Source organism: Zalophus californianus, chromosome 5 (assembly GCF_009762305.2).
Source record: "Zalophus californianus isolate mZalCal1 chromosome 5, mZalCal1.pri.v2, whole genome shotgun sequence".
Classification (NCBI taxonomy): Eukaryota; Metazoa; Chordata; class Mammalia; order Carnivora; family Otariidae; genus Zalophus; species Zalophus californianus.
In genome coordinates this window covers 136,683,007-136,705,738 of record NC_045599.1, presented here as the reverse complement: position 1 = coordinate 136,705,738, position 22,732 = coordinate 136,683,007, and the positions used below count along the sequence as shown (strand labels likewise).

Below are 22,732 nucleotides of genomic sequence, written 5' to 3'. Positions count from 1 at the left end.
AAAAATCTTTAAATAAAAAAATGCATTGTTTTTGCTTCTTGCACTGTGCTAAGTGGTTTTCATGCAGTAAATTAATCCTCAGTGCATTCATTAAATAAGGTACTCTTATCCTAATCTTAAAGATGAGGATACAAATATTTAGAAAGTCTTTATAATCTGGACATGGTCATCCATGGAATAAATGGCAGACTTATTATCTGAATGTGTCTTTCTCTTATGCCAAACTGAAGCATTTAAACAATAAGCTACATTATTTTTTCCCCTGATTTCTTCAATTGTTTTAATTCTTGCAATAATTTGAACTTATCACCAATTTACCTCTTTAGATTTATACATATCTTTCCCATCTCATTACACTTTCCTTCTAAACTTTGATCTCTTTATCCATGGGTTTCATATTTTATTCCATATTATTGAAAGCAAAAATTGGCACAATTTTCTCTGGCTTCCTGGAATGTGTCCTTGGAAAACAGACTCTGTCTTCTTTTTTATTGCCATGCTGTTTTTTTTTTTCTTTGTTCCTATTTAGTTAGTTAATATATAGATTCTATTCTCTATTGATCTTTCTGAAAGTCATCTTCCCCTGGGTGTGATCTTTACTTGGGTGAAGGTCTATGTAAGCCTGCTTTTTGCTCACAGAAGGGACATTCTTTTTGTATTCACTTCTTATCACTGTAGGTGCTATGGGACTATCCCCCTCAGAACAACCTGTTCTGAGATATTTATTCTGATCTTCAGCTAAGAGGGTAACTAACATGTGGTCCTGTGATGACATCATTAGCAATTTTTTTACTGTATTTTTTCTCCCCAAATGAAAAAAAAACAAAAACAAAAACAAAGCCACATAAAAATAAAAGTACATTGAAAAGGGTGTCTTGAATGTTTCTGTGGGAGGTTTATATTTCTCCTTGTTTCCAGATGTGTGGGTTATTTTTTGAAGTGTTTATATTTTCAAGATTTGAGTTCTGATATCGCCATGCTATTTTGGTTTGGTTTGGCTTGGGTTGATTTTGCCCTGTTCGGTCATTTCTTTGCTGGTTTGAGTCTCAGCTGAATCAGTGGCTTATCTTAGACTTTATTCAATTTCTACTAATAATTTCTTTTTTTTAAAAGATTTTATTTACTTGTCAGAGAGAGAAAGAGAGAGTGAGCGCAAGCAGGGGAAGCGGCAGGCAGAGGGAGAAACAGGTTGGTTTCTCCCTGCTGAGCAAGGAGCCTAATGCAGGACTCGATCCCAGGACCCTGGCATCATGACCTGAGCCAAAGGCAGACACTTAACCGACTGAGCCACCCAGGTGCCCCTGTGAGGAACTCCATCACCTTTCTGTCCTGGGCCTGAGGCTCCTCTGTATTCATGCTGAAATGTGTTCCAGGTAAACCATCCCTGTCACCTCGGTACCAGCATGCCTCACCCCTATCTCCTCAGTTCAAGAACATCAGTGTTTGTGAGAGTTCTTGTCACTTTCTGCCAAATTACAACCCCCTCTGCAAGGAGATTGATTTCTTGAATTTTCCTTTAATTCATTCCAAAATGATACTGGGTCTGGACTACACTTCTTGAATTTTACAATGAGAATTTGGACTTCCCTTGTTTCAGGTTTCATTGCAATTAAAAACAAAAACAACAATAACAACAAAGAAAACAGAAAACACAACTCTTACTCATTTCATTCTGTTTCTGAGGAACAAATTGTATGAACTGCTTTTATATTATTTTTCCAGAATTCACATTTTAATGAGGCTTGTCTCGAATTAAAGTATGCATAGAACTGAGTATATAAAAGTAGACACTTATTTATCTATATTAAAATAATGGGTTTCATTCTCCAAAGACTTCAAGTTTCTCCTTGGTGCTAAGTGAAGCACTTAGGGAAATGCATTCAGCCATTCTAGTTGCAGGGACACACCAGATTACATTAAAGGCAACCTGGAGCCATCAGTTCTCTAAGTGGTCCTTCCATCCTGTAGAGACATTAAAACTAATGTGCTCTACTCTGCACCTACTTTTTACCATTAGGTATTATGAGGCACTAAGAAAAACCTACTGGCCGCATCACATCTTTCTTTGGTTTGAGATTAAAAGAATGGCAGAAATTCTATACCTCTCGTGAAGGGCATCAGTCTACATTTCTCAAGGTTGTGCAAATTGTGTTGAAATCATCCAGTTTATCTTGCCTGCAAATAACTTGTATATATTTTGAGTAAAATATAAAAAGCAATAAATATCAAGGAAAATTGGTTGTACTATACAAATTTCAAGTTCTTTGCTATTGAGTATTTCTTGTGTATCCTTGACACACTTCCAGAATTCATTCTGTTCATAAAGTGGGCAATTATTCTATTAGTGAATATAGTTGCAGAGTCTCTCATTTCTTTAGCCTCACCCCTACTTCTGCCCCAGCCACTTGCAGAAGTGGTTAATGCATCAGAAAGACTGGTTACAGGCTTTGCAAGTGCCAAACTGCTAATTGTCAAGATCTTAAGAAAATGACCGTTTTCTATTATTATCCCCATTGCAATATAAAAAGGCTATTAAACAGGTTGCCTAATGTTTCCTATGCATTGATTCATTCCAGTGTTAAAAGATGTGCCAAGGGAAAAACAAAATTCAATCAAAGAAAGAAAGAACAAAAGAACATGTGTTAAAAGAGGGACTTCTGGCTAATTTTACAGGGAAGGATAAAAATTCTCAAAATGTGTGTATGTGGGTAGGGGTATTGCATATTCATAGCACTCCATAGAGATTCTTTCTAAGCTTATCAAAAGCAACTATATTGTGCTTTTTCAAATAAGCACATGTAAAGGGGACACTACAAAAAGGGAGAAAGATGTAAGAAATAAATGAAAGAGGAAAGTAGGTGAAAAAGAAATAATTAAACGGAAAAGTATTGTGGGAGAAACAATGTTCAAAAAAGAAATTCAAGGGTGACTTTAATGTATTTTGAACCACAGAACATTAACTATAATCTAATTTTTCTCCCCCTTAGGACCATAAAGTTGAGCAATATTCATGTCTTTCACAATTTCCATGCACTCTAAAGCTTCAAATTGTTTCATACAGCTTCAGAATACATGGTTCTGCAAATTAATCTTAGCACTGGTAAACTTCGTATTATCTGGGGATGATGCCATATATTTTGTGGGGTATATCATTACCTCTCTTTGGATGGAAGACGGCAGTATTATATGCAACCCAGGGAATAGCTTTAAGTGAGATATTATGAAGGTAATATAAGCAATCATTATATGTCTGAATCTTGGTTTACTAGAAGAATTAGATATGCAGTGACACGGACTCTAAAAATGTCTGATATAATGACCTGACATTGCCATTTTATATGTATAATAGGCTATCCCTACTGGGACATTTTATGAAAGCTATAGGTTATGACCTACTCTTCATTACACTTAGTTTCTGAGGTGCCAGAGATTGATGGAAGAGCCAAAGTGCACTATTGCTCTTCACTGGACCTTCACATTGATTAGTCACAAGTCTGATGCTAATGGGATCTGCTCTTTTATTGGATTGATGTTCAGGGTTAGATGGGCAGATGAGCTCTTGATCTTGACCAGAAATTATTTTCCCACTGCCAATTAGAAGAGGAAAAGGGCAAGGTGGAGGTTGGACTTTAATAGATGCTGACAGTGCGTGCTAAAACTCAGTAAGATAATGCAGTTTATTCTTAAATTGACAAATTTACATAGTGAAGAGCCTTTTTATGATTGTCAACCAAGCAAAATGTAATCCTATGAGAAATGGTCCACCCAGTTTTTCTTCTTTCTTCCTTTCTTTCTTTTTTCTTTCTTCCTTTCTTTCTTTTCTTTCTCTCTTTCTCTTTCTTTCTTTTTTTTCTGTCTTTTCCTTTTTCTTTCTTTCTTTCTTTCTTTCTTTCTTTCTTTCTTTCTTTCTTTTTCTTTCTTTCTTTCTTTTCATACTTAACATAAATTCTGTTAAATACAGATATTATTTTGTACATTTAAATATCTCTCCTATGCCACATAATGACAAAAAGGAAAAGGTGTCATCCAAACATGTTTCACACATGATCCCTTAGGATAAACAAGTATGTCCTCCTATAAATAGCCTTCACTATAAACATAAATTTAATATTAAGATAAATGATAAATCATAGAAATGAAACAGAGTTGTATTTTTAAAAATTATACTGTTCCTCTAAGATATTCTCTCATTGAGGAGTTTTCCTGACTTCTTCTATTTCACTGAGAACATAGTCCTTTAAATTTACAGGAGGCATTAGTACTTACAAATAAGAATTACTTTTGAACAAAAGCAGTTAAGACTGCTTTTTACTTTTTTCTAAACTAAGTTTTCTAGAGTATGTTCTTAGGAAGCCAGAAGTAGGCACATTTGCACATCCAATTATCTTATACATATTTACTATCTTCTCCGTGTAAAGGTGAACTTTAAGATACACGAGGCATTTTTGTTCTCAAGTTGTTAGTTAGCATGCTGTAAAAACAGCAACCTGTGCACAAATGACTAGAATGTAAGCTCTAAGTGACAAGTGACAAAAAAGTTTACATTGTAAAATCTCCTTGAGAGGATAAGGAATCATAACTTCCAACTTGGAGGGCACAAAGATTTGTAATGATGTCCTATGAGGACTGAATCCTATATGATTGATATGAATGAATTATATATATATATATATATATATATATATATAATTATATATATATAATTATATATAATTATATATATTATATATATAATTATACATATATAAATATGTATAATTTATATAATAAATATATATATTTATTATATAAATTATATATATTATATATTCTTTATATATATAATATATATTTATAATATAATTATATATATATATAATTATATAAATTATATATTATATATATATACACACACATATATATATATATTACAGCAAAGCTGGAAAGGAGGGCAGGATACAAGGCAGCATATCAAAGTGAGAAGTGTAAGGTTTTTGTATGTGTTAAACTGGCTCACTTTTGCTACCTGTGTGACCAAAATAGGTTATGTAACACCTCTGAGCTTCCATATCTTCATCTGTAAAATGGACATAACAAATCCAACTTCACAGAATTGCTGTGAAGGTGAAATGAAGTCATGTGTGCAAAATGCTAGGCAGAATGGCCTACATTATGCACTCTACAAATGACACATAATTTTTATGCATTTGTTGAATATTATCATCATTCCCAGTAGTAACAAAAATCCTAGAAAACTATAAACTTGGGCAAGCTCTGGGCAAAATGATCTCAATGGGCTTATTTCAAAGTGTGCTTGGAAAATTATCTGTGGGCAATAAAATTGACAAAAATGCTGGCTGAAATGAAAATTAGAAGGTCTATGAATGTCAGGGTAAGGACACTGGGCATGCTCTATTATCTATCCATGCCTGGCCTTGGGGACATGCATCGTCTTTTTCAGTTCTCAAGAAATATTCATTTAGCTGCTTTTGTTTGATTTAAATTAGATTTTCTGGTAGCCACTGAGGGGCACCTGGATGGCTCCATCAGTTAAGCATCTGCCTTTGGTTCAGGTCATGATCCCGGGGTCCTGGAATCGAGCCCTACATTGGGCTCCCTGGTCAGTGGGGAGTCTGTCTCTCCCTCGGCCCCTCCCGGCTCTCATGCTCTCTCTCTCTCAAATAAATAAAATCTAAAAAAAAATTCCTGGTAGCCATTGAAAACTGGCAAGCATATAAAAGATAAAACCTGAGTTATGCTTTAGTGGTATTACTACTTAGCAGCAATGTGTACGATAAATTAGAGAAAAGTGGAACACAATTGTAATAATTAAGACTAATCATATATATAAACTGTTTACCAGAACGATTACAGATACATGGAGGACATGAGAGATATATTCAAGGAAATACACTAAGATTTCACTAAAATGAGTGGGGTGATAGATACAAGGGAGGAGGCATTGGGTAGCATGCTGAAGATTAAATCTGAGGTTCCAAGTGTCTTGGGTAGGAGATATGGTACGTTACATCTGAGATATGGTGAGTTTGTGGAACAATGTCAAGACACAACATTTTACCAGTTGGATGACCTCAAGAAAAGGTCAGAGATAAATAGAAAGTATTAGTAGAGAAGTAATTGAAAAGAACATGAAAAAGAAACCTTTGGTAGAAGCCTGGATTCAGAGAGGAATTCAAAGAGTCAAACAAAAGCATCATGGAAAGGCAATCCCAGACATTTGAAGGAAACAGAAATCTGAAGTTCTGAACCTGAAATCTTCAGTCCAGAGTAGAAAAGTCTCTGAAGAGACAAAACAAAACAAAACAAAACAAAACAACAGCAACAATGAAAAAAACAAAAGTGGGGACACCGGGGTGGGTCAGTCAGTTAAGCGTTTGCCTTCAGCTCGGGTCATGATCCCAGGGTCCTGGGATCCAGTCCTGTGTTGGGCTCCCTGCTCAGCGGAGAGCCTGCTTCTCCCTCTCCGTCTGCCTCTCCCTCTGCTTGAGCTCTCTCTCCCTCTCTCTTAAGTAAATAAATAAATAAAATCTTTAAAAAAACACAAGCAATTACTGAAAAAATTGAGGATCCTTGGAGATACTGGCTTAATAGTGACTTTTTTCCCTCTGAATAAGTTTCAATAAAAAAAGTCGAAATGGATGTTAGAATGCATGAAAGAGATGGGATGAATTCTGAAAGTAGATTTTTTTTTTTGAAGTAAAGTGATTTATTTTTCCATTATTACTTCTGGGAATTATGGGGCATCCTGGACATAAATTCCAATGAGAGTCCCGTTCACTTGCACAGTAACAAAAAGAAAAGTCAATTCTAGAGACAAAAACTCAAATAATAAGTTAGGGATGAAATTGGATTGTGTATAACCATTAAATTATCCCTTTTAAGGTAGAATTATTTTTAAATTTTTTATCGTTATGTTAATCACCATATATTACATCATTTGTTTTTGATGTGGTGTTCCATGATTCATTGTTTGTGCATAACACCCAGTGCTCCACGCAGAACGTGCCCTCTTTAATACCCATCACCAGGCTAACCCATCCCCCACCCCCTCCCCTCTAGAACCCTCAGTTTGTTTCTCAGAGTCCATCATCTCTCATGGTTCGTCCCGAAAGTAGATTTAATAAATGTTAACTATTATTTCAAGAAATTTACTTGGAAGAAGCAAAAAAGGTAGGATGAGAGCTTAAAAATAAAGCTTTTGTTTGTTTTTATTTTTTTCATCCAAGGACAAATGTTTTTATACTCAAAAACTTGAATACAAAAAGAAAAAGTTAGATAAATTGAAGCAGACTTAAGTTTTAATTCTGGATCCCACTAGACATCACTGAGGCTTAGTGGACTCATATATAAATATAAGTACCTACCATGTTTGTCTTTAAAAAATTTAAGTTATTTATGATTTTAATTTAAAAAATAAAAATAATTTAGCGTGGTATAATTCACATACATTAAACTTTATATTTAATTATATAGTTTCATGAGTTTCAAAAATGTCTACTCCCTAATAACCACTTCTACAATTAAGGGAAAGGATATTTCTACCACTGAAAAAAGTTCTCTTGTGCCCTCATCATCCCAGCCCCTGACCACAGGCAACCACTGACCTAGATTCTGTTACTATAGATAAGATTTATCTTCTCTAAATTTTATATAAGTGACATTATAGGTATTAGTTGTTTCTGGTTTCTTTTTCTCAGCATAATGCTCATGAAATTGATCCCTATCACTGAGTTTATGAATCATTAATTCCTTATTATTTCTGAATGCATTTCATTTTAGGAATAATATCCATTTAATTTATCCATTTTATCCAATTTATTCATTCAGTTGTTGATGGATATTTGAGGGTTTTCTACTTTAGGGCTAATATTAATAGAGCTACTATGAACATTTGCACAAATCTCTGTGTAGATATATGTTCTACCTGAGAGCTTTTATATGAAAGTTCAAAAAAAATCACTATCTCTGAGAAAACTGGAAAAGCAGGCATCTGGAGTCCAGCATTGCCTACTATATTTAGGTGGGGTATTAGTTTTCCAATTTATTAGATGCCACTACCATATTTATATACATACAAAACATTTCATCAAAATTAGGTATGTAGGCACTTCAGATAACTAATTGTGTGGCCCTGACTATGGTCCCAACCCAACTTGAGTAGATAGTTGATGGGATAGGATAAACTGGTTTTCGCTATTAGTATCAGCAGTTTACCTTCTGCATGCCTGTCTCAAAATGGTCATAGAATTTTAGAACCCGAATGGCAAAATTCCTCTCCAGAGTGATTAAATGGCTCTACTCCTACTATTCTAGGTCATCTGCTTCCTTGGTGAGAAAGAACGAACCTGAGCCTGGTTCTTTTCTCTCATCCATGCACACACTTTCAGCGGCCAAATTTGATTTGTAAGGGACTATTTCTATGGCAGCATGTGGGAGTATTTTTCCATCTGTTTCATGTAACTAAAAGAAGCACCCTCAGATTTTCCAGACTCAAGGAAAGAGGAATTCATCTACTGATTCCTTTCAATTTACAGAAATATTTGTTGGGTGGCAAGTCCTGCCTGAGAAGCAGATCTGGCCCACTATCAAGAAATACTGCAACCCCAGATTCTTTACTGGTTCTCTACTATAGCAGTGGGGAGTTTGGGCTATTTTGAAAGGCATTGTAAACTGCCCCTTTTTCTTAAGGAGAGATGGGCAAAATAGGTGGCAGAAAGCTATGGAAAAGAGAATTTAAACCATTCTTTACAAAAATGTAAAACATGTATCTCCATGATGCGCCTGCCTGCAAAATATTTGTAGGGTATCTTGCCTTCAAGAACTTTCCTTATACTACTCCTTCAATCAACACATCTAGATAGATAGAAAGAGAGAGAGAGAGAGAGAGAGAGAGAGAGAGAGAGAAGCATGAATGGATAGATAGAAAGACACACACACACACACACACACACACACACACACACTCACACACACATTGAAGACCTTGATTGGAAGTGCTACAACCCCACTGGATCGTTGAGCCAAAGCCTCCACTTGAAGCATCTGACAGTCTGGTTGGGAGAAGAAAATAAAGAGGGGAAATCTTCTGAAGGGAGTGAAGTAGAAGAGAGAAAAGAGAGCTTGGGGGACAGACCTGCAAGCAGGGAGTTAAACCTAGGAAATAGGGTACAGTGGTGAGGCGATTTTAATGTGGTGTTTACATGATCTTTTCATTTTAAAGTAGTTTTGATTTTGGATTCTTATTTTTATTTCCCAGACTTCAGTGACCTCTGATACACAGCAGCCATGTGCAAAGAGGTATTGTGTGTAAACAGGGGAGGAAAATTAACAAACTCAATGAAGACAACAGGAGAGAGGCAGCAGACAGTAGTTGCTTAAGGCAAATAGGAGTGAAGAAGTTCCAGATTACAACCAGGTCAAACAAGCAAAGTCCCAAGGAGGACTGACATGTGGAGTCAGATACAAGAAAAATGGAAAAGTAAGCCTCGATCAAGGCAACACTCTTTTTCCTCAAATACTCTGAAAGAAAGGGACTACTGAAAAAAAAGGGAGAGTGGCAGGTATTTAGGTTATATGGTTACATGTGGCTTTCATTGGACTTGGCTGTGCAACTCAGTTGCAGGATTCCTTCCAGCTACCAATTAAATCAAATTCTGTGGATTTGGAAATGCCTCATATTGCCTGCCTATATTGCAATGCTCCATGTTTTGCTCAAAGGCTATATGGTATTGATCAAATATGTTTTATTTTCACTTATCACAGGTTTCCTTCTAAAAAAAAATATTCTTCCCAGGAAATATTTTTTCTCATTTTCAAAATCTATAGAACTCTGAAATAATGGTATTCATTTGAATACTTTGATGACCATCTCAAACACACAAACCGAAATTTGGCCTAAAGAGTTAGAGATTGATGATATTCAATATAAAGTTGTTCTGCAGATTCATAAGAAATGAGTGCAAGGATTTTGGTTATTTAATATTTCTGAGGGGGCTTCTTCATTCTCACTAGTATCTTGTAAGTAAAAGGTATCAGTGTCTTCAAAAGAATTTTTGAAGGTATCTTTGATCATTTAACTTGGCAAGTTTGTCTTGGAGAGTATGGTTTAGTCAGACAGTAAAGAGTGATCATTAGTGAATTCTCATATCTATCTAGCAATTTCAAGTTGTAGCTCACACATTGCGCTAAATCCACTCCAGAAATTTATGGGAAAATTTTGGCACTTCCAACACTTTAATTAGCAATAATCGCGCCTCGGATAAACCTCATTGGCTACGATACTGCCACTGCGCAAAGCTAGGCACTTCCAACACTTTAGAAACTAGTTAAGATAAATTGAAACCTATGAGGCAGAGGAGGTAAAACAGATTCTTATTTGTAATTCAGTCCAAATTAAGTATTTTTAGTTACACACTCTAAGCTAGTTCTTAACTTTTCCATGGACTTCTAACCTGTAAATCCTAAATAAAGTAATAATGAATAAATCCCATTGTCAGAACAAAGGCAACTCCTGGGCACCTGTGTGGCTCAGTCATTAAGCATCTGCCTTCAGCTCAGGTCATGATCCCAGGGTCCTGGGATGGAGCCCCGCATCAGGCTCCATGCTCGGTGGGAAGCCTGCTTCTCCCTCTCCCCCTGCTTGTGTTCCCTCTCTTGCTGTCTCTCTCTCTCTCTCTGTTGAAAAATAAATAAAATCTTAAAAAAAAAAGGAACAAAGACAACTCCTATCTATGAAATTACTTATAATTACAATCCTGAACACAAAAGAAACAGTTTGGTTTGAATTAATAAGAGGGTTAAATTGTTCATATTATATGAGATTCTCTTAGTCTGTTTGGGCTGCCATATCAAAAATACCAAAGGCTGAGTGACTTAAACAACAAACATCTATTTCTCATAGTTGTGGAGTTTGGGAAGTCCAAGACCAAGGCACTTGCAGACTTGGCATCTGGTGAGGGTTCACTTACTAATTCATAGACCACTGTCTTCTGGAATTGTCCTCCTGCAGGGAAAGGGAGAATTCTTGTGTCTCTTCCGATAAGAATCATTCATGAGCACTCCACCCTGATGACCTCATGCCTTCCCAAATGCCCCACCTTCAAATACTCTCATATTGGGGATTAGGCTTTCAACATATGAATTTTGGGGGAAAACAACATTCAGTCTATTGCAGGGTTTATACATGAGTATCTATGCACATACGTATAACTAAACATATACCCATGTCAATAATAAAAACAAGTAGAATAAAGCATGCTAGTCTGCCTAGTCAATCCGATTATTTGATTCAGCATAAAATATTATTTTAACACTATCTTATTATATTATAATGTTAATTATTTATGTTAAAATGTGTTAATTACTAATTGTTAATATATTGATTAACTAGATAGTTAATCTCATTTTGATTATTCATTATCCACAGGTAAGGTCTTCAGATTGATTTGAAATGGAAGTCTGACTTAAGATGAGCACAATCACTTCCTGAATAGCCATGTCAACAATGTGACTTTATACAGGGAAAATCAAGAAAGAATAATCGAATACAGAAATAATTATATAGAGCTAGTATTATCTGATTTCCTTAACTTCAAATAACCCTTTGTCTTATCGTGGGAGTCTACAGTTAATTTCCAGCAATTTACAAAGCTGACATGACCAATTTGATGTTGTGGTGCCTTCAGATTTCATGAACAGGAAGATGGCAGGATTCCACATACTGCTTCTAATATGCAGAGAATGCAATGTCCAGATGTACTACCCTGGAGGAAGAATGAGGCTAAAAATGTTGACCTGTGGATTATTAGCTTGAAATAAACATGGCTAATAGTCAATGGCACTGGCTTCACTGTACAGGACTCATTCAGAGAACTGCATAGCTCATCCTTGTTGCAATAAAATATTTTCTAAAATGGGGGGGTGCAGTTGGGGTACCCATCGGAATTGCTGAGAAGGGGAAAGTGATAGGAACTTTTGTCACTGTTGGAAAGTGAGTGAGCTGTGTGACACTGAGTGGGCTGTGACATTGACTGAAATAGATTCACTCAGGGAGACAAGTTAGATATATCTTTGATCTTTTTATAAGCTGCTAGATAGAAAAAAAAAATTAAGCAGCAGGGAAGGAGGGACAAGATAAAAGAAAGTGTCTTTTCTCTCTCTCTCTTTTTTAATTCTTACAATGTTCTGATTCTTCAGCCTAGAGCTTTAAATATTTTTGTAAATACTTTCTTTGGAAACTGTCATCTTATAGTAATTTTGTATGCATTGAGCTTCTAAAGCTATAGATGCTTTATAAAGCTACGATGTAAATTTATTTCTCTCCATAAGCCCTGTCACTTTCCCTGTATCCACATAAAAAGCAAGAGATGTAACATTTCATTATTAATTACAGCAACAGCAAGCTGGCTGTCAGAGTCAGAGCCGACACACTCCCCCCACCAAGCTGCAGAGCTTTCAGCCATTTACTCATTAAGCTTATGATGATGATGGAGTTTTTAAAACCTGCTGTTTGTAATGGACAGTAGGCCTTAAAAATCTGTCATAAATTGCTCAATTGAGGAAATCAAATGGCAAAGAAAGCGATCCAGGCTAAGAGCAAACAAATTGCACCATAAAAGGAAGTTGTGTCTTTAACTGAACTTTCATTTTACAAAGAATGCCAGGGCAGCTCTGTAACCATAAGCTATGCTCTGGGATTGTTTAACTGAGAATGTTATTCACAGTAAAGGGGCTGAACACACAGGAAGGGAAAAATTAAAACCAAACCAAGACAAAAGAATAAAAAACACCCCAAAGTGCTTTTTGTTTGTATTTTAAAATAATACGGTCTGGCAGAGTAAAAATAACTAAATCAAATTTTTTAAAGTGTATTTTCCTTAACACCTTAATAACAGACTACATAGTTATGAAAGCACATTTCAAGATGAACACAAATCAAGTTAAAGATCTAAGCATATAAAGTAATTTTCTTTCCCATCTAGTAAGCAATTTTTAAAATGCACGTGGATTTTGATATTTTTCATTCATTCATTCAAACAATATTAATGAGTACCTATTATAGTCCAGCTTTTTCTCCTAAGTACTTTGGAATACAAGGATGAGCTAAACAGAAAACAGTCCTCTCCTAAATGAGGGAGATAGCAAAAAAAAAAAAAAAAAAAAAAAAACCAAAACAAGAACAACAACACCCCAAACAACAACCCAATATGTATAATACATAGGTAAGTTAAATAAATGGTGTATTTGAAAGGGATAAATGCTGAAAAAAATAAGAAAAATAAAACATTAGGTAAAAGGGCCTGGGAGGGCAGGTGTGATGCTAGGAGAGGAGGACGCAAGTTCAAGTAGAAGGTAAGATGCTGGCAATCACATTTGGGAAATGAGGGAGTTGGCGATACAGACACTTGGAGGGAGAAGAGCTTTCCAAGTGGACTTATCACCTTAAAAAATTGTATTTCCTGGCAAAACCATACCTCCCAGATTGATTCAAGAGAAGCTCTTGTAAACATGGAGAGCAGAGGAGGGGCTAGCTCTGTGCTGTCCCCATATGAAGCAGCTCTAATATGGGTCAGGGCTCATCAAAGACTAATCACACCACTCCACAAGAAATATATTCACCAAACACCTTTTTAAAGGCCTATATTTGGCACCCAGAGTATCAGTACAAAGAAGGACTTGTATCTGTCTATTTCTGCACATTCTTATGTCCATTTCCAATTACATATACATAACAACAATATATAAAGCTAATATTCCCATTGATGATATGACTTCTTTACTCATATTCACAGAAGAATTTTTCTACCATGGTGGTATCATATTAGTCAATTACTTTTAGTTTTAAATCCTAGGGGCGAACATTACCTAGGTAGGTACTGTGTTTATGGAGTTGGAGAGGAAAAAAATACATTGGAAAGACAAACAAAAATTGGAGAAAAATCTGCTATTGTGATGCAGGTGGTATCATTTGGATCCTAAAATCTTATCCATGCAGGAAGAACTGATTCTGTAATTGTAGGCAAGAGGACAAGAAATGGTCAGTAGTATGACATGAGCTCACACCACTAAAGAAAAAAATCAGAATTTTATGAATCATTCTGAAATCTAAGCATTTGTTAGTCTTAATTATGAACATCACTATATGAGTCTCCTTAACCCAAACTTCCAGTATAATCTGCAAAGTTATACTTGCTATTTCTAAAAGCCTCTTACAACTCAGAACCGGCTTTACAACTTTTCTAAGTTTTGACAATACATACCCTATGAATTTTAGGCTTTTTTTCTCATATTTTGTATATTAATCGGCACTCCGATTTTAGTTAAAAGTTCTATGTGGTCCAGTGTGCATGATTGTGCGTGCAAATTATATTAAACAAGATCATAAAATTGATAGGATTCTGAATCTTTACGTTGTTTTTTGAGTCTCCTGGGACTGATGCTCAGTCATACATTTTCTCTCTCTCCCACCCCACCCCACCCCCAACTCTGGCAGTCTGATTGTTGCTTTAGGACATTTACTAAATATACTACTGTGTATTTCTCAGTGATTATGGACAATTAGATTCAATGACTGTTCTCCTTTATTATAAGTTCCCCTTAACATTTGTGATTTTAATTGTGGAAAATAACCATGCACATTCATGGATGTGTGTTCCTCTCAATCTGTCCCATCAATTTCCCAGGAGCAATTGGTGCAATTTAAATCTTCACCTAACTATGCTCCTTCCATCGTAATTGGTGGCATCTATTTTTAAAGTAAGGTCTGTTCTTGGGCTGTTATTTTATTTTGGTAATTTATTGAGAACCCATTGCCTAAAACAGGCACATGGGTGCTATAAATAAAGCAGTCTAATAATTGCTTGAACAAAACTGGGCCCAATGGACAGGCAATGAACTTGCATTAAGGTTAGGTTGTAGATGTACCTATAATTTCTCTGAATAACCTTTTTTATTTCTCTTTATATACTACTGTGCATTTTATAAAATGATAATTTTGAAAGATACCAGCAATTTTATTTAAACAAAGAATAAAAGAGACATATAGTTTGAGGGATATTTTATTAAGTTATAGATTTAAGTTAAAAAATGGAAATAAATGTGTGTTGATGGAAAAATTATTTATAGGGAAGCAATGAGATTTCCACTGAAGAGCTAGAGATATTTCACATTTTAAAAGCTTGCTCCCTTTGTGGTAACTTTTATTTGCTATTTAAATTCAACTCAACCTTCCCTGTCCTCTAATAGTAAAAATAGTGCTTGCGGTCTTTTATTGTTTCCATGCACAATTTAAACAAAATAATTTAGTGTTTTAGTTTGGCTCAGGAATTGTGAGTTCTAAAGGTTGCTCATTTACCAAATAGTTTATGTAACTCATCTGCAATGTGAAAGTTTTGGAAGTTTCTTCATAAAGAAAAGTATAAAAGTTTTATTTTACTTAATTTTATAATGCAAAATATAAGGAGATTAAAAACAATTACACTTACAAACTGATTCTGAACTGATACATTTAAATTTTTTATAAGTATTCATTTGTTTTTTATGTTAGTGAAAATATTAGTTGCTTTTCCTTCTTAAAAATTGCTCCTAAAGTGGCTATATTGATGTTTTAAAATAAATTAAACTTGGGAAAATTAAAACAAAATGAAAATAAATGTGCCTTTATATTTAGCAGAAAGTTCTTTACTTCATTGTCTTTGAATTCAATGGAATCCTTTTTAAAATTAAGTTTAACTTTAACACATCAAATGTATGTTTGAATATGAGTAAGATCAAACAGATTTTGAGCCATTTCTACAAGATCTTAATTTTAATGTCCATGCAGACAAAAGCTGCAATTTAATACTTTGTTCCACTGTCAATTTATTCTTCTCCAATTTTTGACATGACAAATCCCTTTTTATTTTCAATTATTAACTTATAAATATGTAGGATGCATCTATGCACACAGAGAGACCGGTTACCGATGGAAATCTTGTCAATTAACAAATGTTCATCTTAATATCAATCATAAACTGAAATCCTATAGACAAAATAGGTAACCAGATACTCTTTTACAACTTTTCTTCTAAAACTTTGAAGTTCTGGTAAATTTGGTGTCAACTGCTTTTTCCCCTTACATCCCTCCATTAAAAAACAGTAATAATTCTGGAGGGTTAACAACACTGTGATTTATTTATTTGATCCTTATTTTGGTAATTTATTGGTTCATATAGTTATCAAAGCAGTCTTCATATTAAACAAAAACAAAAAGACTGCATTGACCAGTTAACACATGCTCTTTTGTAGTAGTATTCACAGACGAAAGCCACTCATAAATTGGCAAAATTAGCATCAGTAGTGAAGAAAAGCCCGGATGCTTCAATTGCAAGAAGTCTGCAGGAAGCATGTGTGTTGCAGAACCTTGTGATAAGGCATCTGCAGTAACTGTCTACATCGTGTTTCCATTTAGATGGTGTCATCACTCTGTGTCACTTTCATCCATTCCACAATTTGCATGAAAAGAAAGCAAACCACAACAGCTCTTTAAATTCTGGAAATGTATGGTAAACCGTCAGTTTGCCTTCCATAAAGTTGTTTATCTCAGGATTTTACTTGGCACACAATTTCTCAATAAATGTAGCCCTCTTTCCCAAATGCAAAGGAAATCCCATTGATCAATGGGGATTGCAGTGCTTACCAACATCAAAATGGAGACAGCTTAATTTCTTAGAATAACATTTGGCTCAAACCAGCAAAGGTTTCCTAAGAAATTACTATTAATATATTTAAAAGTATCCAAATTCTTTATCTTCCTCCCATCAGCCCAAAATATAAGCCAAGGCCATGTGGCTGCATCTTAATCACGTACAAGCTTGCAAGCCATCCACTGAAAGCCTGTCTGAGTTCATAGATATGAGAGATTATAATATTTTAACATTTCCTACTGCCAAGTCTTTAAGCAATAAAATGATCTTGGCACCTTCCTGCCAGTTCATCATGAAGAACTACTTTAGTTTTGCTTAGTCTCTTGATGAAACAAATGGAAGGCAGCTGTACCAAACGGCCTTTCAGAAACATGTTGCCAAACAAATCCCTGGAACTTTCACCCCTTTGCACGGCTAATTGAGATGGCTTGAAGCAGAGGAACCTACAAATATATCAGCATAGAAAATCAAGACTTAACTATTAGTGATTAAAATCATACAACTATCAGCTCATAATTCTAGTGTCATGCTCGCGTCCCACATTACCTTTTCTAAGATAAATCATGTGATGATTTCTCAGCTAAAGATATATTTTGCATATTTTAGCATAATTATCGCACTATGCATATTAAATTAAATACATATTTCTGCTTACTTATTTATATTTTAATTTATATTCATTTTACATTTAATTATATTTTAAAAGTTTTGATCACACGAGTGATGCCAAAAGGTACACTGGGTGGATAATTTCAAACAAGAGAGCAGTGTAGAAGGTAAAAAGGTATAGTTTCATTCTCACATACGTCCAATCTTATATCTTGGTACGTATTTTTTTAGGCCATTCTCTGCGTGTGCGTGTGCGTGTGTGTGTCTATGTGTATTTTTGTGTGTGCATATATAAGCTAGGTTATTTTATTCTGCAAACTTACAGCAAAAATCAACACATTTCTTTATTACTGTTAATATTTTTATTCAAATTGGATCAGATCTTGGGTCCCCAACATGCTATTTTGTGAACTAAGAACTCCCCTCTCACCTCAGAGGAGTCAGAAAGCTACAAAAGTCTTTTTTTAAATTTTTATTTTAATCCCAGTATAGTTAACATACACTGTTTACTAGTTTCAGGTGTATGATATAGTGACTCAACAATTCTATGCATTACTCAGTGCTCATCACGAGGACCGCACTATGAATCTCCCTCACTTATTCTACTCAAACCCCACTCACCTCCCTTCTAGTAACTACCAATTTGTTCTCTATAGTTAAGAGTCTGTTTTTTTTGTTAGTCTCTTTTTTCCTTTGTTTGTTTTGTTCCTTAAATTCCACATATGAGAGCAATCATATGGTATTTGTCTTTCTTTTACTGACAAAATTGCCCAAAGTCTTGATCAGAACAGAATGTTTTGGGGAGAGCCCCCCAGGCTTGGAACACACAAGTCACCAAGGACATGCTCTCCAGGCAAAATTACATCATCCCATGAACTGGCTGCCAATTCATGGATACCTGCCCTATACAGATCATGCTTTCTCCTGCTTCAGAGAGTGTGCAGGTGCTGTTCCCTCAGCCTGCCCACCTCCTGTTCCAGCGCTCTCATCCAGCCAACACTCACTCAACTTTCATCTCATCTTCAAAGCACACAGCTTTCTTATGGAGTCCTTCTTTTCTTTTTTAAGATTTTATTTATTTGACAAAGAGAGACACAGTGAGAGAGGGAACACAAGCAGGGGGAGTGGGAGAGGGAGAAGCAGGCTTCCCGTTTAGCAGGGAGCCCGATGCCAGGCCTGATCCCAGGACCCTGGGATCATGAGCTGAGCCAAAGGCAGATGCTTAACGACGGAGCCACCCAGGCGCCCCTTATAGAGGCCTTCTTTATCAGCCCAGATGAAGTTAGGGACTACCCCCTTAGTGGGCGACATGACTCTTGTATATCCACTTCCTAACACTTAACACTTGTTTTCGCTGAATCTCCACTTCCCATAACTATGATCTCCATGAGAGCAGGGCAGAGTGCCAGACATTTATTCCTTAACTGATATTTATTGAACATCTACTATGGTAAAGCGATGTGCTGGCTGGTAAGGATAAAGTGATTAATTCCAATGGCATGATTCTCTCTTTCTCATCGACCTTACCTTTGAGACAGATGTGAACAAAATGTTACACCAATAATTACTTAATTAGAATGGTAGTAGCATCTTAGAAGGGAAAGTGTATAGATCCATGTGAGTATAGGGAGCAAATCTGCTGAGAGAGGTGGCGATTTAGGGACATGCCCAAGAAGAAGTCACATTTGAGACCTGAAGAGTAAATAGAGGACTTTATCAGGAGAAGCTTAGTTCCTGGGACGCCTGGGTGGCTCAGTTGGTTAAGCCTCTGCCTTTGGCTTAGGTCATGATCTCAGGGTCCTGGGATTAAGTCCCGCATCAGGCTCCCTGCTCAGGAGGGAGCCTGCTTCCCTCTCTGCCTGCCGCTCCCCCCTGCTTGTGTTCTCTCTCTCTCTTTCTGATAAATAAATAAATAAAATCTTTAAAGAAGCTTAGTTCCTTAGTGGAACTGGAAGGTATGTGGAGTAAAGAGCTTAGTGAGCAACAGGTAATGGATAGATATTGAAGAACAGTAGACTTAGGCCAGGCTGGTCAGCAAAGCTTTTATGTCATCGTGTATGTTATTCTTCTCTGTATTGCTCCAATTTTGGTGTATGTGCTGCTGAAGTGAGCACAGCAAGGTTTTTATATTATTGAATATTTTCATCTTTTCCCTAAGAATACCGAAAAGCTATTAAACAGTATTAAGCAGATCACAGATATGAATAAATCTGCAACTAGAATATCAAAAATGGTGAATTTGGTCAAGATGGCGAAAACAAAGAGAAGAGAATTGGAAAATATTTAGGAGTTAGAAATGGGAGAAATAGTAGTTAATCGAATATCAAGTCCCTGGGTCAAGGAAAATAAAGTAAAATTAATAATAATAAAAGCAACACGTAACACTTAGATATCACTTGTTACTGCCTATCATCATTTTAAGTGTTTCATATGTAGGTTTGTTTAATTCTCACATTAACCATATGGAGTAGTACTATTATTATTCCAATACCATAGATAACAGCAGTGAAGTGAAGAGATATTAAATAACTTGCCCTAAGTAACATTAATCACTTTGCCATTTAGTAGAACTGGTATTCAAAGTCTGGTGGTTTGGCTCTAGATTTTATCACTTAAACACTGCCTCCAGGTTTTGTGGAATGAGAAACCAAATGGATGGTAGTGCCCTAAACGGAAGCAGAGAACTTTGGAGAAGGAGTGAGTCTGGGTCAAAGTATAAAACTTGAATTTGGGGTATGCTTAACATGAGATGCCTTCTGTAATGTGCAAGTGGAGGTGATAGGTCTGACATTTTAAAGTGGAATGTAAGCGGGAGATAACATTCTGGGACTCATCACAGCACAGACAACAACTAAAGCCATGGGGGAAATGAGATTGTTCAGAGTTACACGATGCAGTACAAGGAGGTAGAGTCTGCACTGTGTTGAGGAAGAGGGACTGGCATAGGACTCTGAGAAGGACGTGCCTCCTGAGTAGTAGGGAAAACAAAACAAAACGAAACACAACAACAATGGGAAAAGGTTGTCACAGAGCCAAAGGAAGACCTTTGTCAAGGAAAGGACCATAAATGGTACATTGTAGGCTCTAAAAATATTTATTGACTTATTGATTTTTCATTAGGCTACACTTGAGCATCTATATATTTTTACTAGGTTGTTCTCAGATCACTTCTGTTCATGCATAAATCCATGATTGTGATCTATAAGATTGTGCCTTTACCCTAGTAACAGCAAAATTTTGGAAATAATGAACTATTTTCTCTAGAAAATATAATATGTTCCTTCTGCATCCACTTACTGATTCAAAAATATATTTGATTTCTAAGATCTAAATCGCAGTAAATCTTGAAAGTCACATCTATTGGCTAAAGTCCCATACGTTTCCAAAAAATAAGCAGATTTAATAGTAATCTTATCCAACTAATAGTTGAAAAGGATCTTTGGTTTATCTCACTGGCAGGTTATACCATTTTAATTAATGTACTACTAATGGTAATGTCAATATTTATAATTTTATATGCAAATATAATGGAGACAAGACATAAACTCTTTCAATTATTTTTGTCCTCATGGTCAATGCCCGATGGACCAAAATGTAATTAAAGTTTTTGCATTAATGGTAAAATGGAAAATTGGGATTGAAGTGTGCAGTGTATTTATTTGTTACAAAGAGGCACCTGCCCTATATCCAGATTTAACCATTTATAATGCTCTGCTTATTTAGAGTAATTACTAATTATATAAATATTTCTTCAACTCACAACACTTTCATAAGGTAAAAGCAGCAATCTCTCTCCTGCATAGCAGTACTAATAGTCTGATATCAGTTATGTATGTATGTGCCAGAAAGTTCAAAACACAGCCAAAATTAAATTTATGCAATTAAATATATAGATTCAGAAGAAAATGTCAGATAGATTTTATGGAAAATGTAGATAAATGCATTTCAATTCTATTTAAATTGAGTTAAATTTACCTGACATCAAAAACATGAGATTCTTATATACCCATTTCACAGGATTGTAAATTCCTCACTGAAAATGTTTTTCATCTTACTATTTTGACGTCCCAAACAGAGCCTTGGAATGTATATGGAGGGACACAGAATTGTTTCTCAGCTAATATTCTCTCCATTTGAAGACATAAATGAATACCTGAATAAATATCTGAATTGTCATTTCTAGAAAGTTTCAGAGAAAAGTTATTTAAATATTTAATCTGATTATGAAATAATTGTAACATTAGCTTAAGTAAAATTTTTAAACATACAATTTAATGTTTTATCTAGATTCCTAGAAAAAATTAATTACAAACACAGCTAAGAAAAAGAAAAATCCTGATAACTTACATAGTGTATTTTATCATATAGTATCCAATGTTTTGTAAATGTAGAGACATATATATATATAATTTTTTTCTCCTTCAATTATCCACTCTCTCCTCTGCCACAATTTTATTTGTTTCTTCCAAGTCATCCCTACAAGCTTTTGAACAACGTTGAGGTTTCATCTATATTTCTTTAAAATTTAAAGAACTTGTTCATTACTTCTAATCTAAGAATTAACTGGCAAACTGTTGACCTTCCCTTATAAACATACGGGGCCACCTCTCATCCCATTCCACATTTCCCATTAGGGACCACATTAAGTCAGGCTATCACTCTCTCACTTGAATTACTACAGTAGCTTCCTAAATTGTCTCCTGCTCTTCACCTTAAAATAACTTCTTCCTACTAAAGCCAGTAATTATTTAAAAATGTAAATCAGATTATGTTCTCCCCGGCTTGCCACCCTCCCTTGGCATCGCATCATACTCAGAATAAGAGATTCTGCAATTTTTCATGGTAGCTAGTGGGATATAAGATTCACAAAGTTTGTGCCCATGTCTCTGGATTTGATTGTTTTTTTTCCCCTTTGCCACCTGTGCTCTAGTTCTGCTGAACTTCTTCCTGTTTCTTTCACAGGTAAGGCTTATGACAGTGACTTTTCTCTGCCGTCTGCCAGGAAAACCCTTTCTCAAATCAGTTTATTAATGCCTGGCCCATATACCCTCTTTCAAATAGCCTGTCCCTTATTAATCTTGTTCTAGCTTTCCTTTTGTGATCAGTACTCACTATCACATGTATCTATTTTCCTTCCTAAGAATTCTTTCTTGCTAGAATGCAAGCTTCTTGACATCAGGCTTTCTTTTTCTTTCCTTCCTTCCTTCCTTCCTTCCTTCCTTCCTTCCTTCCTTCCTTCCTTTCTTGTTTTTGTTATTGTTGTATGCACCCCAATGTGATGATCACTAAAGACTTCTGATGGTCTTACCTTGTGACTATCCTTACTGCTATTCTCCAACTGAAAAAAAAAAATGGCAACCTTTTCATATTTTACGCTAATAATTTTGGACTTTTTTACAAAGTAAAATATAAAATTAGAAACAGATATTACTGGGGCGCCT

The 22,732-nt window shown here is 35.5% G+C and overlaps 1 protein-coding gene and 1 pseudogene across 4 annotated transcripts in view; both read right to left on the bottom strand.

Annotated features, from left to right (window-relative positions):
* Positions 1 to 22,732, bottom strand: part of CDH12 (cadherin 12) — a 1,005,284-nt gene that overhangs the window by 293,661 nt on the left and 688,891 nt on the right. The window lies entirely within an intron of this gene.
* Positions 10,181 to 10,298, bottom strand: LOC113930121 (annotated as a pseudogene).